This window comes from Eriocheir sinensis, chromosome 57, assembly GCF_024679095.1.
Source record: "Eriocheir sinensis breed Jianghai 21 chromosome 57, ASM2467909v1, whole genome shotgun sequence".
Lineage (NCBI taxonomy): Eukaryota > Metazoa > Arthropoda > Malacostraca > Decapoda > Varunidae > Eriocheir > Eriocheir sinensis.
The window spans coordinates 6,245,743-6,260,115 of NC_066565.1; the positions used below are offsets into that span (position 1 = coordinate 6,245,743).

General features: G+C 39.4%; 1 protein-coding gene across 18 annotated transcripts in view; it reads right to left on the reverse strand.

The window, feature by feature from the left end:
* Nucleotides 1-1,774: 1,774 nt before the first annotated feature.
* Nucleotides 1,775-14,373, reverse strand: part of LOC126984740 (translation initiation factor IF-2-like) — a 38,462-nt gene continuing 25,863 nt past the window's right edge. For 3 of the 18 annotated variants that reach the window (XR_007737525.1, XR_007737526.1, XR_007737524.1), the window contains exons 5-6: nucleotides 12,911-13,017; nucleotides 6,578-12,738 (exon numbers count right to left, since the gene is read on the reverse strand). The gene's annotated coding sequence lies outside the window, so the exon portion shown is untranslated. Of the gene's footprint in view, nucleotides 5,110-5,229; nucleotides 5,369-5,837; nucleotides 12,739-12,910; nucleotides 13,018-14,373 lie in introns of those variants that run through there. The other 15 variants (XR_007737541.1, XR_007737542.1, XR_007737540.1 and 12 more) reach the window with 15 other exon arrangements.

Below are 14,373 nucleotides of genomic sequence, written 5' to 3' on the forward strand. Positions count from 1 at the left end.
CCTGACGATTTCACATCTCCATAACGTTGCAGCAGTTGATAGACAAGTACACGGCAGAATTCATTGAGTGATGGTGGTTTGTTGCCTGTTTTCACTAACATCAGGTTATATGATTTTAGAACGCACATATCAAGTAAGTGGAACAGAACCTTCTTGTACCACTTCTGTGTCTTCCTGATACATTCAACATTTCCGATTTGCATGTTTGCTTTATCCACAAGTCGCATGTTTTCGTTGTAGTCTAAGACGACATCTGGCTTCATTATGTTTTCTCCTGTCTTGTGATGTTTTTTCCCAGAGTACTGCCTTTTTCCTGTGTGGATGGTGGTCAACAAATTTAATTCTTTCTTATCTTGCCACTGCACAGCAAGCATGTCATTGCACTGTTGGAGGCGAATGTCAGTTCTTTTTAGGCCTTGTGCAAGTTTCGGCATGTTTTTGCGTCTTGGTGTGACCGTGCCCACGAATCCTGTGTGGTGTTTATGTAAGTACTGACAGAAGTTTGGACTTGAATACCAGCTATCAGTATAGAGCACATGGCCTTTGGCTGCATGAGCTGCTTCACTACAGCTCCTGATAGAGCCAAAGTATCATTACTTGGTATTTCAGTTTTCTTGCCGGTATATAAGATAAAATCAAGAATCATGCCAGTCTCACAGTTGCAGAGCATAAATAACTTTATGCCAAATCGGGGCCTTTTGGTCGGAATGTATTGTTTGAAGGACAAACGTCCTTTGAAAAGCAAGAGAGACTTGTCAATTACAAGCTTTTGGAAAGGCTTAAAGAATTGCTGGAATTTCCTTTTCAACATTGTCAGCACTGGCTGAAGCTTGCGTAATGGGTCCATTTCATTTTCCGTGCGCCTGTCTGACGTGCAGAAACTGCATCAGCATCTGAAATCTATCGCGACTCATATATTTTCCAAATATGGTAAGAGGAGTAAGCAAGTCTCTTGCCCAGTAGCCATATATAGTATGTAAATTTACGCATGCCATGAGCATTACATGGGCCAAGAAAACATACATTTCTGCTATGCATGTATTTTTCCAATTCAGTTTTCTTGCAAATTCCATATCACTACAATAGCCACCCTTGTACAAAAAGTAGCCATTGGTGTGGGTGACAAGTGTGTCCATAACACTTTCACTGAAAAACTGCTGAAAATAGTCACAATATGAACTCTCCTCACTAACATCATGATCACAGTCACTGCTGATTCCGGCATTTGTACACTGCAGGTGCAAAACCTCGGCCATCAGACCACTGGCCCTCTATCAAAAGAAGTTTCATCTGAGTCACTGTAGATCCTCCGACGCTATAGTCTGTTCATTGACTAGAATGCATCAGAATGCTCAAAAACAGTTATTTATAGCAACATCACTGCCTCAACCATCACGGGCCAATCAGACACCTCTGTATGATTATGCTGAAAATGAGTGTCGCCACATGATGGTTATGTAGTGACATGTTGCTATAAACAACCCTGTGTTTTCAATATGTGGAGCTTTATCTGCATTCTGATCACACTATTGTGTTCATGAGAGATTTTCCTACGCAACGTAATATATTTGCAGTCAATGAGCAACTATTTAAAATAGTGAGCATAAGTAAAACATGTTATAAACATTTTTTTTACATCTTCATGGTTCAATTCATCGTAATACCATTTTCTTTTATGTTTTGTTGAGTTTTTACAATACATCTTGATTCTACAGTCACTGCTGAGTCTGATGGTGTCAACCTCGTATATGAGGTGAGCTATGGCATATAATAAAGAAACATGCCTCACTCGAGCATGCAAGATGTGGTCCGACATGAGTGTTAGCGGGAGAGCGGAGCAGCCAATCAGCTGCAAGTTTACGAACCTGCCTAGGAGCCAAGAATCTAGCTTAAGTGAACAGACTATAGTGAGCTGCAGGCTGGGTGGACGAAGAGTGTGGGAGGGGGTGAAGTGAGTCGATGCCCTCCCTCAAATCAGGAATGACACTGCTTTCATCACTACCACTATCACTGTCTTCCTCCCTGCTCATATAAGAAGTTTCATCTGAGTCACTATAGATCCTTCGATGATTGTTAGCTGCAGGTTGGGGAGATGAAGTGTGTGGGAGGCAGCAAGGTGAGTCGACGCCCTCTCTCAAATCAGAAGCTTCATCTGAGTCACTGTAGATCACGTAGCTCCTCCGACGCTTGTGTGCTGCAGGCTGGGTAGACGAAGCATGCGGGAGGGAGCGAGGTGAGCCGATGCCCTCGCTCAGGTCACTAGAAGTCCTCTGGCTGCAGCAGGAGTGGTCACGGTCCGGATGTTCATAGCAGTGAACCGTCCACAGACGCACATAGCACTGAAAGGGTTAATACAATGCATTTATATAATATCACAATCACCATAGTAGTGCATGATTTAAATTGGATGGGGCAGCAGACCTTTGTATCCTGTAACACTTAGTGAGTGTTTAAGACGGTATTTCTAATAATTATGTCACATTCGTAAATACATGTAATACCAATACTATACATGATTGAATATAAGAAATAAAAATAAATAAATAACAGGACTAATTATATCAATGCATCTATGATCTACCCAATAGCCGGCCCATTGAACTGTATCTTTTATCATGATTCATTGCACACTGACACTGTGTATACAAACAGACTGAAACAGTACACAAAAATGATCCAAACCAAATTAGAATAGTTTCTTTCTAGCCTTTGCCACAGCAAAGTCACTAATGATATCATCAAATGATAAACTGCGTAGCTTGTCATTTTCTATGCATATGAGGCTGAGGGAATATAATTATCTTGAGATATTGTTGGTTGAAATTCATTTTTTATCCTCTTCAACTGAGAAAAGGATCTTTCTCCATTGCAATTTGTAATCATCATACTAAGGAAGATTCTCAGAATTGCTTCTATATTAGGGAATGCTGATTGGACATGGTCTTTAAATATTACTTGGTACAGACCCTGATGTGTCATACTATCGTGCTCATGGCTTTGACTGTCTAACATACTGATGGAAATGCTTTAGTTCTCCAACAAAGTTCATGTCCACATCTTCAGGATATGTTTGGCTTAAAGCACGAACTCCTTCACAAATCTCTTCTTCTGTAGCATCTAATTTTGTAAGGAATAAAATTTGTTTTGCAGCATCATTGTATACTGAAGCCCTTCATGCCAGATTTTATTCTAATGCATCCATCACAGGAATAAATGCTTTGATTTTAAATCTGTCTCTTGGCTCTAGGTTCTCAAAAGCATCATCTTCATCTTTACCTGTACACCTTTCTAGATCTGCTTTTCTTGTAATCAACATCAGGCAATTTTTCCTTTGCCTGTTCTTCAAAATTATCAAAAAGATCTCTTGAACCTTTAACAAAATCTAACAGTGAAGCATACAATTTCCTGCATACATCTAGGCTAATTTTGGGGTCTTGCAGTGACTGACGAGTCTTGTGGAATTCATCCAGCAAATAACTCCACAAATATAACATTACCATAAATTCAAGTTCCTCCATTTTATTCAAAATGTTTATGGCTTGATTTCTTGTTTCATCCTTCTCTCTGGTATCAATATGAAGCTCATGCAATGCAGAAATTATTTCATCATAACTGTCAAGGACTGCACTTGTGGCCCTTGAATGAGCTTCCCATCTAGTCTTTGACAAAGACTCTGGAACTTTTGAATCATCTTTGAAGAAGACAACAGCACTGCCCATCTATATATTCTTGAACAATTCCAAAAAAAATTACTGCATCTAAGCAAGTCAACTGCACCTCTACCAACAAGATTCAAGGAATGACCTGCACATTGCATACTTATTGATTTTCAATATTATATCTTGCATCCCCTTGTATTTGCCAGACATATTGGCAGCATTATCATATGACTGGCCTTGACACTTATTGAAATCTATTTTGCATTCTTTTGTAAGGTAGTCATGCACCATCTTAGCCATACTTTCCCCTGTATGGCTACCCATCTCTAGGAGGGTGAAACATACCTTACAATAACTGTGAGCTGGTCAACATGGGACAGGTCTGGAGTGGAATCTACAGATAAACTTAAGTACTCTGCAGTTTTTAAATCATCCAAAATTGATTCTCTTACTTTATATGCCACCATATGGATAAATTCATCACATATTGTTTTAGAAAGAGAGGATGTGACACCTGATCCTTTATTTCCGAATTCTTTTATGGTTTGCTAGAAAAGGATCAGATTTTGCAACAAGTTCAAGTAATCCAAGGTAATTGCCATTGTGGGGAGAACCAAATATTGCCAAATATTTCCTCATCTCCTCTGAAAGGTAAACCACGCCCTGCCAGCGTAATGATGACTGCAACAACTCGTTCAAGAACATGTTTCCAGTAATGCTGTTCATTTTGTATCTGTTCTGCTAGTTGGCAGTCAGTTGTTGAGCCACGTTTTCTTGTAAGATATGCTACTGAAGCTCTTCTTGGTCTCCAGAGTTTTCATGACTTTTAACTAAATGGGTGTTGCGCCAGTCAGAAAATCCATCTGATGACAATGGTGTGGAAGAATTTGAAAAGTGTTTGCACACAAAACAGTATACACGACCAGTTTCTGGTGAATATACTAACTATTCTCTACAGTATTTTTCACCATTAGCCTGTTTGGGATAGAACAAGCTCTTTGAACAATATCTGTCTTGGTTTGCAAAAAGACTTAGACTCTAGACTTTTCAAATGAACCATCTGAGTGCTAACACTCTGACAGACCTTTTTCTACCCAGTATACAATGTCATCTTTACTTAAATCACCCCAAAGCCCATCACCATTCTGCTTGTATTTTGATTTTGAATTTTCTGTGCTTATACTACCCTCTGGTCGGTCAATCTTAATATTTCTTGCTTCAGTCATTGAAGCAGATTCTATAGAACTAGATGTACCAAGTTCTGTATCAGGAATGGGACTATCACATGACTGAATCGCTGTGGTAGAGGCTCTCGGTTCATCAGGCCCTTTATCTGCCTTGGTGAAGAAGCTATCTAATTTTGGTAACTTGCTAAGCTCTTCTTCAGTTTTCTGCTTCTCCCTCTTTTGAGCTCCACTTTTCTTATATCTTTTGATATCCATTTTAGGCTCTGTAAGTAAAATATAAAATATAAATCCTGAGAGAGAGAGAGAGAGAGAATGTTAAATTAAGCCACACTAATATAAATCACATACTATAAACTACAGTAAAAAAAAAGAAAAAAACTAACCAGTGTTTGGTGTGGTTAGTAACACTCAGCAGCACAATGAGTCCCTGCCAGGTGAGGTGTTGCTCTCTTCCACAACCACCTGGATGTCACGAAACGACTTAATGCCAGCCCAGCCTGACTTACGGATGTCACTCAACTCCTGAGAGAGAGAGAGAGAGAGAGAGAGAGAGAGTTAAATTAAGCCACGCAGACCGCAGTCACACTAATACCATTTATATACTATAAACTAAGGTAAAAAAAAAATTAAAAAATTAAAAAATACAATTTCTTCCTCCTCGTTTGACCTGCGGCCCCCCTGAGGGCCCTGACCCCCTCTAGCTCCCCTCCGTGACCCCTGACCCTTAAGGGCCTTGATACCCACCTTGATCCCATAAAACACGAAAAATACATAAAATACACATGCAAGAGTAACAAGACAAGTCCAGAGAAGCCAAACATCTACAGACTATACCGTCCCCATTAAACGGCATTTTTACCCTTATATACCCTTTTAAACCCCTTCATAGCAATGTCCATATAAAGAGGGAGTCCTTAACTATATAGAGAGTATGTTAAATGGTGTATAGGATGGGCAGGGAAAGGGTAGAAAGGTAAATAATAACACGTACCTTCTGTTACCCACGCGTGGCTGCCATTGTTGTGTGCTGTAATACGCCTCATGATGCAGGAGGCGGGAGTCACAAGCGGCGTGCCTATAAATTAAATGGGGAGTCAGAACCATAATTATTATTCCATTATAGCTGTTACATCAGAATTACATTAAATATATCATTACCTTAAAACTACCTAAACTACATTAAACTTAGGTAATTACCTTGAAAGTGAGAGCCCTGATTGCGGCGCCATGCATAAGCACTCCATTTTCTTCTTTTAACTTCGTCTTCATCTTCAATGCCAAACTTTTATATTTTAATTAAGATAGAAATTATTATGGCCATTGTTACTGTACGTTACACACGGTAACACACCCATGTACATTCATACCCCCATCTCACCCTATTCGCCCACATAAGGCCATATTGATACTGTCACTATTATATTGCAAAAAATAAGACTTATACCCTAAGACTATGCTGCCTGATCATCAGTCTACAAGCTCTCTTTAATATTAGATAACAAGTACAAAAGCTTGACCTACATTCAACTGTGCTGCACTGCAGTCTGCAGCTGCAAGCTACATGTTGCTATGCAAGTGCAACCAGTCTACTGTCCATGCATTGCAGCATGTAGGCCCCCTGGCCCTATATAATTATATAGACGTGAACACACCAGTGATATTTTAGGGAGCAGGCTAGCAGGCGGGGCCCCATTACTTGCATCACAGGAGCCTACACAACACAAAACACTGTTGCTGTATGTAGGATTTATTCAATTTGTTTATCTTCCAATTTGAAAATGTACAGTTATGTGAACCAAGTTCTTTTTTTTCCTTTTTTTCTTTTCATTTTTTTTCTTCTTGTTTTTGGGCCCCCAAGAGAGTGGGGCCCTAAGCTATAGCTTGTTTAGCTTATACGTAAATCCGGCACTGATCACCACCACCACCTTTGAGTGATAATACTTTTTATTATAAAGGGGGACCAGATGCCTTATCCTTCTCCAGTAAGTGAACAAGGTATAAATAATCATATGTGAAGATTTCATGCCAATCAAATGAATACAAATGGCAAAACACATGAAATGGAAAAAAAATATTTAGGAGCCAAAATCTCAAAATTTTGTTTTTCGAGTCTTTTATAAGGTACAGGTAACTCTCGATTTACATGAGTATTGTGTCCTTGAAGAGGTCGCGTAAATCAAAAACAATGTAAATCAAACAGGAGGTAGGTTTGTATCGAAAAATAAATATTCACTTCATTCAGTGGAGAGAGAGAATATCCATATCGCGTATAAGTGAAAAAACGTGTAAATTAAACATTCCTTTGGATTTTGGACCCCGCGTTATTTAAAAAATGCGTAAACCAAACGCGTAAATCGAGAGTTACTTGTATCAATATAAATTACAACTAAATGGCAATTTTTCTCATTTTGTACATTTTTAAAAATGTAAAAAGAAAATGGGAGAAAAAGTGGAGAAAATTATTAGTTAAAAAAAAAAAAAATTTACAAAGCCCCCCCCCCAAAAAAAAAAAAAAAAAAAAATTACAAAATGAGAAATGTAGATATATATACAAAGTTTCTATGGTATTTTTTTTCAAAGCAATCAACTAAAAGCTAAAGTCTGTGAAACAAAAAGAAGATTTATGCTTTGTTTGTTTAACATACTAAAATTCTTCAAAGCCATAGGACATACTGTAAAGACGTTTTTGGGTTGTAGGACAGCGAAATTTTCAACGTCCTCCCCAGTCAACGTCTGGGTGAGAACTGAGCAGCAGAGCGCGCATTTTACATTCGCCAGCTGTCATGAGTGGATAGAGGGATGACGGATGACAAAATTTAGAGGGAAAAGACTATTTCTAATGTGAATTTTATGTGCGTACAAGCCCTGAGGAATACCATGTGTGCTGGCGTGATATGACGTAACAGCGCAGGGCATTTAAATCTCTTAAAGGGACCTTTTTTTAATATGCTACCCCCTGGCGCCCCCCTTTATATTAAATTGAAGGAAGTGACGGTCGAGCTTGTTTTTAAAGGAGTCAATCGTGTTACACTGGACCACTAAAGGTGGGAGCTTATTCCATTCTTGCACTACAATGTTGGTGAAAAGAGAGAGAGAGAGAGAGAGAGAGAGAGAGAGAGAGAGAGAGAGAGTGTGTGTAGATGACACTTGTCAGTCATTATTCCCAGTAGGGGAGGGGGGAGATTGCAGGCATTGCCACTTCTCACCTGGATGACTTTTGTTTCTGAGTGGGCAAGAGAGTATTGGAGCCGATAGTACATGTGATGTAACGAAGGGGTAGCTGAAGTAACCTCGTTTTGTCTCGATGCAAAGAAAGTAGAAACTCAAACTACCCATGTAACTTGATAAATAATAATACCATGTTCAAAAAATTACATATCGAATGACTGGCTAATGTAACATAGTCTCGAACTTAAGAAAACTATATTAATGAATGACTGGCTAACGTAACCTTGTTTTGAACTTAAGAAAAATGCATGTAATGAATGACTAGCTAATGTAACCTTGTCTCGAACTTAAGAAAAATGTATGTAATGAATGACTAGCTAATGTAACCTTGTCTCGAACTTAAGAAAAATGTATGTAATGAATGACTAGCTAATGTAACCTTGTCTTGAACTTAAGAAAAATGTATGTAATGAATGACTAGCTAATGTAACCTTGTCTTGAACTTAAGAAAAATGTATGTAATGAATGACTGGCTCACGTAACCTTGTCTTGAACTTAAGAAAAATGTATGTAATGAATGACTAGCTAATGTAACCTTGTCTTGAACTTAAGAAAAATGTATGTAATGAATGACTGGCTAATGTAACCTTGTCTTGAACTTAAGAAAAATGTATGTAATGAATGACTGGCTCACGTAACCTTGTGTCGATGTAAAGAAGAACGAATTAAGTGACGCTAACGTAACTTTGTGTCGATGTAAAGAAGAACGAATTAAGTGACGCTCACATAACCTTGTCTCAATGTAAAGACGTGACATAACGGAGGCTAGTCAACGTAGCCTTGTCTCAAACTTAAGAGAAATAGACGTAACAAATGACCAGCTTCCATAACCTTGTCTCAACATACAGAAAAAGGCAAAACAAATTACTAACATAACCTGGTCTCAGTGTTACAAAGGGCAGAGCAAGTTAATAGTGACAGAAGTAAATGTTACACGAGATTTAGCAACCGAAGGGACAGGAGTGCGCATTGCTACAGATGACACAGTAACCCAAGTGTGATAGGGATTGTAATGTTACGGAAGATATGGTGACGCAAGTGATGAGGACCGAACGTTACAGACAGCGTAGTGACTCAACCATGACAGGGATTGTAGAAAGATTGTAGGAAAAAGATACAGTAACTCAGCAGTGACATAGATACGTAATGTTACTGAGGACATGGTAACTTACGTATGATGAGGATCGTAATGTTGCAGATGAACTAACAATAACTTAAGTGTCAGAATTCATCATGTTACAAATAGCATATTAATTTAAGGGGCAGGGATCGTAATGTTACAAAATATATACGTACCTTAAGTGGCAGGGATCATAATGTTACAAAATATATACGTAACCACAGCGATATGTATACATAATGTTACAGATGGCATAATAACTTACATTAAATGGATATGTTACATTAAAAAAGCTTAGTAACCGAAGTGACATGTATACGTAATGTTACAAATGGCATAGTAACAAATGAAATGGATATGTAATGTTAAAGACTTAGTAACCGCAGTGAATGAATACGTAATGTTAACAAGACTTAGTAACCAAAGTGACATATACGTAATGTTAGGGATGACACAGTAACTTAAATATAATGGTTAGTAATGTTAACAAGACTGAGTAACCAGAGTGACATATACGTAATGTTAGGGATGACACAGTAAATATAATGGATACGTAATGTTAACAAGACTTAGTAACCAGAGTGACATATACGTAATGTTAAGGATCACACAGTAACTTAAATATAATGGTTAGTAATGTTAACAAGACTTAGTAACCAAAGTGACATATACGTAATGTTAGGGATCACACAGTAACTTAAATATAATGGTTAGTAATGTTAACAAGACTTAGTAACCAAAGCGACATATACGTAATGTTAGGGATGACACAGTAACTTAAATATAATGGTTAGTAATGTTAACAAGACTTAGTAACCAAAGTGACATATACGTAATGTTAGGGATGACACAGTAACTTAAATATAATGGTTAGTAATGTTAACAAGACTTAGTAACCAAAGTGACATATACGTAATGTTAGGGATGACACAGTAACTTCAGTATAACATGGATCGTAATGTTACATCTACATAAAGACGAGAAATGAGCATAACAGTGAGTGCCAAGTTGCCGAAATCTTGCCTCGACGTACAGAGATCAAATTAACATACGACATACAAGTAAACTGAGGTTACTTACACAAACACCTCGTAGGTAAGGTTGGCGTAACTTATATTTTGCTAGTTTAAATGACGTAATCTTCCCTATACGTACAGATCAAAGTAACATACGACACATGAAATGAATTGGGGTTACTTATACAAACATCCGAGTGAATTGAGGTTACTTATACAAGCATACGAGTGAATTGAGGTTACTTATACAAGCATACGAGTGAATTGAGGTTACTTATACAAACATACGAAGAGTGAATTGAGGTTACTTATACAAACATACGAAGAGTGAATTGAGGTTACTTACACAAACATACGAAGAGTGAATTGAGGTTACTTACACAAACATACGAAGAGTGAATTGAGGTTACTTATACAAACATCTCGCAGGTTAAGGTTGACGTAACATATATCGTTAGTTTAAGAGATGTAATCTTCCCTATACATACAGAGATAAAAGTAACATCTTGAGGGTAGGGTTCACGTAACATGTATTTCATTAGTTTAAGGTTACGTATACTTACAATAAAGTCGTAAAGAGGGAAAGAATAAAGGAAAGAAAAAAGGTGTGTTGAAAGGTCGTCTTATCGCCTACACACACCTACAGAGACAAACATTGGGGCGAGGGAGGGAGGGAAGGGTAGCAAACACACACACACACTCACTGTTATGCTCATTTCTCATCCTTATGTAGATGTAACATTACGTATTGGGAAATGTAAAAAAATGGAGTTTGGAAGGAGCAGAAGATGTGAATATGATTATAAGATGGGAAGTGAAATAATATGCCGAGGAGTGGAAGAAAAAGATTTGGGAGTGACTGTCTCAGAGAACATGTCACCGGACAAACACATCAACTGGATAACGGGACAAACTATGAATTTGCTGAGGAACATAAGGACGGCATTTGTGTATTTGGATGAGGAGATGATGAAGAAAATAATAAGTTACAATGATAAGGCCAAGGTTGGAGTATGCAGCAGTGGTCTGGTCTCCTCACAAAAAGAACTTAAGAAAGCTGGAAAGAGTGTAGAAAGTGGCAACTAAGATGGTACTGGAACTTAGGGACCAGACTTATGAGGAGAGACTCAATAGCATGGGGCTCACAACCCTGGAGAGAAGAAGAGAAAGAGGAGACCTGATAGTGGTGTACAGGGTGGCGAACGGGGTGGAGCATTTGGACAGAGAGGACCTGTGTGTGTGGAACAAGAGAGAAACAAGAGGACATGGAAAGAAGTTGAGGGCGACCACGTGTAAGGGAGATGTGAAAAAGTTTAGCTTCCCAAACAAAAGCATAGAGCTATGGAATAGGCTGGAGGAGGAGGTGGTTTGTGCAAGAAACATTCATGATTTTAAGGAAAAGTTGGACAACAGCGGATATGGAGACGGGACAGCGCGAGCGTAGCTCTTTTCCCGTATGTCACAAGTACAAAAGAGCCCCACTTATCGCGAGATCAATTAGCGCAAACCACAATTAGCGTGAGCCACCATCTACCAAGAAAAAAATAATTAGTGTGAAAGCCTTAGTTAGCGTGAGCAGCCACCACAGTGAAATAACATGCCAATAATTGTGCTGCCATGATGCGCGGAACAAGCCACCATGATGCGCAGCACAAGCCGCCATGATGCGCGGCATAAGCCGTGAGAGCCCTTACTTTAGCAGATGACGCCATGTTGATACAGGGCAAGTGCTTTGTTTACGTTGTGGATGTGGATACAGGCAACTGACCTTGGCTGTGTGTGATGCACACCCGGAAAATTTGGATTTGCCGGTTGTCCAAGTGTGATACTGCCTTAAGGCAGCAAGGCCACTGACTGGGTGAGCGCCGGCAATGACGTCATCAGACTCCCAGCGAATCACAAGCGTGTTTTCAGAGCTCAGCCAATCGTAGTTTTTTTTTTTAATGTGAGTGATTGTTTTGAGTAATTATCAAACCCAAAAGTCAGACCCACGTGTGCACCAAATAATTCACTGTATTAGACAAGGGCCCATTCCCCTTCTGAGGGGTAAATCATCGACAAGACAAGACAAGACAACCAAATAATTTTTTTCATATTGGTTACTTTATTCAATTAGCGCGAATTCAGTTAGCGCGACCACGTTCATACACCTAATTCTCGCGCTAAATGGGGCTCTACTGTTGGTAAATACAACTAGGTAAATACACACACAAACGAAAATAAAAGCACCGAACCACATACCTCAATCAAACACCTCCACAATAAACATCCTTCTTCAACTGTCCATGTTGAGAGGAGGAGGAGGAGGGCGAAGAGGAGGAGGCGGAGGCAACTGAGGAGGCGGAGGAGGAGAAGAAGAGAGTAGATGTGGAGCCGCCAGCAATGGAATTGACGGCTGTTCCTCCGTCCTTCCCTTCGGCAGCTACGGTGGGTGACTTCTTGGCCGCTGCCGCCGCCTTGTCCATCTTCTCCTTCCGGTGGATTTGGTACTCAACGATGAGCCAGCAGGTTAGCATGAAGAAGAACACCTGGGGGGAAGGTTATGAAAGGTTAGGGGAGGTTAGGTAAGGTTAAGTTAGGGGAGGATATGTAATTTTATCTTTTAAGAGTTCAAGGGCAATAAAACAAAAAAGGCATAAAAAAACACTAGGTCCTGCCCCTGAAGAGAGAGAAGGAAAAATGACAACGGGGCATAATTACCAGTGAGGGGGCGAGTCTCTCAAACTTGTCGCCCACCATCCAGTGATTATACCTGGCGAACAGCATCATGAGGGCCAGGACCAGGTTGGCAAACTGCTTCACACGCTCTGAAAGACACAGAAACTGCTCAGCAAGGACTGTAGGTGGGCATCCTCAACACTTCCCCTCACATCAACTCTTTCCAAAGACCAAGAAAAAGTATCAATTGCATTCTAATGACGTGAGGTAATCCAGCTTTCCAGACAGAGCAGCAGATCGAAAATAGATAAATTACGAAGAGAAAGGATTGACTTAAGAAGGCTATAAGAAAATCCAGCTTTCCAGACAGAGCAACAGATTGAAAATAGACAAGCTATGTAGAGAAAGGATTAATTTAAGAAGGCTATAAGAAAATCCAGCTTTCCAGACAGAGCAACAGATCGAAAATATACAAGCTATGTAGAGAAAGGATTAATTTAAGAAGGCAATAAGAAAATCCAGCTTTCCAGACAGAGCAACAGATCGAAAATAGACAAGCTATGTAGAGAAAGGATTAATTTATGAAGGCTATAAGAAAATCCAGCTTTCCCAACAGACAACAGATATATGGAATATGCTACAAGACGTGTATGCCAAAAACACTCCACTTTAATTTAAAAAAATCTAAAAAGTTTCAAAAGATGGAACACTGACTATGACTTAATGATGCAAAGATAAAATTAGGTAAGACTTAAAACTGCAAGATACCATTAGCAAGGGACAGGAATACAACTTAACTATAGGGAAATTACTAATGAGGGAGGGACAGGGAAAACAAAGTGACCATTAACCAGCGAAAAGAAAGGCAACAGGTAACAAATACAGCTTAGTGAGCACACAGGTAACTCACTGGAAGGCATAATCATTAAGAAGCGAAAAGGTAACTAAACAGAGGAAATCATTAACGAGGGAACAGAAAAGGACAACAAACAACAAAAACAACCAGGTAAAAGGACGGCCTTTATCTCCACTCTTGCAGCACTCTTGGAGCACTGGCAGTCACTGCGGCAAGAATTTCTTTTACACTGTTATTTTCAGGGTGTTGGCCCTGAGGGAGTAAGCCATTTCAAAGGCTGTGGTTGGGACTGAAAGGGACAACTACCTCCTGAACCAAGACCAAGACAGAAATCCCAGGCCACCTGTGACATCAAGACCAAGATCAAGATCATAGATACAGCAAACACTGCTCTCATTCACGTGGTATGCTCTCCCTACGGCAACGTAACTCATCCCAAAACGTAACTTCTCCTAAATCTGAATTCTTCTGCAAGGTGACACCTATCTCGAATGCTTTTGGGTGCTTTCAGCAGGTGTTTTGGTAGAACAGTGTTGCCACTCACGCCATGGCTACTTGGTGCAATGAGCGGGAAATTTAAAAATCCTAAAAAAATTCTTCCATGACAATCCGTGTTAAACCGAAACCGTACTATTTGAGGGATGACTGT